Source organism: Uloborus diversus, chromosome 8 (genome assembly GCF_026930045.1).
Source record: "Uloborus diversus isolate 005 chromosome 8, Udiv.v.3.1, whole genome shotgun sequence".
In the NCBI taxonomy this organism is placed as follows: Eukaryota; Metazoa; Arthropoda; class Arachnida; order Araneae; family Uloboridae; genus Uloborus; species Uloborus diversus.
In genome coordinates this window covers 123,959,933-123,963,502 of record NC_072738.1, presented here as the reverse complement: position 1 = coordinate 123,963,502, position 3,570 = coordinate 123,959,933, and positions in this window count along the sequence as shown.

The window sequence follows — 3,570 nt, the reverse complement described above, 5'->3', positions numbered from 1 at the left end:
TAGCTCACTACGCAACTTTTGCGCGCTATCCAAAAATTGATTTCGAAAAAAAAAATTTTTCGGCTTATTTCGGCCCACCCTAATATACATTGCAAAAAAAAAAATATTATTTACAAAAAAAAAAAAAAAAAGCTAGGAAAATCAAATGTTTCTAAATTTGTGACATTTTCTATGCTACGGCTAATATTGAAATAAGGGGTCATTGAGCATCCTCTTAAAATTTGAGTAAGCTAAAACTTTTACAGCATAATACTATTAATAATTCTAAAAACCAAAATAGGGGTGTCCTGGACTCTAAGCCTATATTAAAGTCAAAAACAATGTAACAGTGAAGTAAATAATATTAAAATAGTTTTCACACTTCTATAAAAACATCTTCAAAAAAGATTGTCTCGTAAAATCCTGATTTTTTCAAGATTCATTATGCGAAACACTTTTGAATGAACAATTTTGTTGGCGCTGTTTTTTAATAGCAAATAGTCTAAGCTTTTCCTACCAACAAACATTTTTTCTTCTTTTTAAAAATAATGAGTAGGGGAAGCTGCTGTACCCACGGGCAAAATTTACATTTCAATTTTTGTTAGTCTCTGGGAATGGATAATTGATTGGAAACGTTTTCTGGCAGAATCGACAGCTTATCATCTAATTTGGCAATTTTTGTCAGGTGAAAATCTCAAAGCTTTCAACTTTAAAATTTTTTCTTAAAAACCATCTTTTTTGTCCGTGGGTACAACACCCTGTTCACCCTGCAGACAGGTGCCTTTGTACCCATAGACATATAAAAAAAATAATATAAAAATAGGTCTGAGGAACTCAATTATACTCAATACATTTTCAAAAGCCATTTTATATTGAAATACTTCAAACATCCATTGAAAATAACACTAAATAAAATATCCAACAGAAATTAAACTTTGAAAATTTTCCTTAGTTTTTGACATCAGTGAACTCTTTAGAAAGTTATTGCTCTTAATAGAGTTAATGATGCTACGAATAATTAATATGTTTTTAAACAAAAAAATAATAATAATAAAAATAGCTAGATGACCCATATTTACCCCATGTGTGACCCATTGCCCCGATATGGAGTAATTCTTGGCCAAACATTTAATTTAAATAAAAATAATAATGCAATTTTAGGTAGGGGAGAGGGGGGCACATGTGAACAAAAACGACATTTTTCTATATTTTTCATTATTGATTTGAGATGAAAAAGGTGCTAAATATGATAAATCAAACATTTGCTAATATTTTCATGCAGTTATCCTCCTTCTACAAGAGTAAATTCCAACCTAAAAATTAATTCTAAAATATGTTAAATTTTGTTCACATCTGCCCCGGTGGGGGGGCAGTTGTAAACAGACCTGGGGCACAAGTACAGATACATAAATGATATAAAATGCACCTAAGCATATCTTTAAGTACTCTTTATTACACATTAATAAATACAATGAAAATATAAATATTGAGTACATAATAAATTAACTTGATTCAACGAACATTATAGCCTTCAAGAGAAAAAGAAACTGAAGAAGCAGCTCGATATGTGCTACCTAAAATTGTAGGTGGGGGTAATTTTAGCAGAATATCATCAGTGTTTACCATCGATGTATCATCTGTTTCTGGAAATACAAAGGTTTCTTTCTTCTGCTTCCTCATGAATTTAACATTTGCTTCATCACTCTCCATTTTCTCGATACGGCCAACATAGTGAATTTTTGTCTTATTTGTAGTGAATTCTACGAGGACAAAGTCATTCACAGGGTAAATTTTCTGGTGCAAGGTTGACTTCAGCACAAATTTCTTGATGGCTACTCTCTTCAAAGCTAATGTCGGACTCGGAGTCACTGACTACAACCTTTGACTGCTCCTTTTTCAACAGTTCAGCAAGTTCTAACTTTCCTTTCTTTGCAACTCTTTCACATTTTATCTTCATTTTCTCTGCCTTTTCTTCCATAGCTTTGACAACAATGTCTTTTTCGAGGGGTGTCTGTCAAAATTCTTGATTTTCTTTTTTGACGCTGCTTACTTTTCCCTAGAGTGGAATCGTGAAATTCTATTCAAGGCAATGGTCTCACACATTCTGGGATAGGACTTGAATGTGCATTGCAGCTGGTGGAGGCATCCTTAGGATTAACTGGCATTAAGCTAGTTATTTGAATTGGGATGAAATCAGCGTCAGTAAAAGCAAGTCGAGATAACGGCCAAATTCCTGGTTTAGAAAAACCCCGATTTAATATTTTTGTATGTAAAGGCTGCTGTGAAAGCTGGTGAAGAACACTGACCAATTTCATATATAGTTATTCTTTTTCCTGGGTGTAATGTCAACCAGTCATTGAAAGAAGTTTTCAGTGCAGATTTAAAGGGGCCATAAACTCCTACATCCAAAGGCTGTAAGCAATGTGAACAATGAGGGGAGAATGTAAGGAGTACTATTCCATTCTCACAACAAAATAATATTACATCCAAACTGATATGACTTTCATGATTATCAAGTAGAAGCAAAACAGAATTTGCTGCGGTACAGCGGGAGTACTTTTGGAAGTGTTTTACAACATCTAGGAAGATATCTGTTGTCATCCATCCAGTTTTGGATACTAACCCTAAGCTTTCTGATGGTGCTCCATTTAAGAAAATATCTTTGTATATTTTTCTTGGGAATGCAAAAACAGGAGGTACAGTGTTTCCCATTGCATTAACTGTACCACAAAATTATACAAGTTCACCTCTCTTGCCTGAAACATTTTGTCCAACTTGTTTCTCTCCACAAACCGGGAACACTTTTGTAGCCTCCAACACAGTCGCGATACAGCAGATACTAACTTCAATTATTAAAATTTTTAATTATTCAATGTTTCTTAATTAGCCTAATCAAAGAAAAAAATTACACAATTTTTGAAATTGAAATAACTAAAAAAAAAAAAAAAAAACAGTATGGGGCACATGTAAACAGTTCACACCTGCCCCTACATAGCGTGTTCACATGTGCCCCATATAACGACTTAAGCCTAATCTGATAAAAAGCAATATTTCTTTCAAATTTTTTAAAAAAAAATACAGCACAAAAACTTATTTTATAAATCTCACTTCAAAATGAATAAAGTTCAAATCGCAATAAAGATAGTGTTGAATGTGTTTTTAATCTGAGAACTGGAACATGAAAGTTTATTGGGACCTTCCAAAACAGAAGTTATTATGATAACTAAAAAACAAAATGGTTGAGATCTTTGGAATTTCAGGCAGCAGACAGTACGGAACAAATCTGATATACCCCCCTCTTGGCGACTTTTTCCTGTTGGCGCCAAAAAAGCGTCGCCAAGAAAACTATGTATGACGTCATATGTCATACATCGTTCTTAGCGATGCTTTTTTAGCGCCAACAGGAAAAATTCAAATTATGTCATTAATTATTTAATGAAATTAATGCATTAATTTTTTTCCGTTGTTTCTCCGGGATACGAGCCCTCGGTCTCATAGTACTTTCGTAATGAGACCTCTGCCTCGGTCTCATTACGAAAGTACTATGAGACCTCGGGCTCGCCAGGACCTCGGTCCGTTATCCCTCCGACT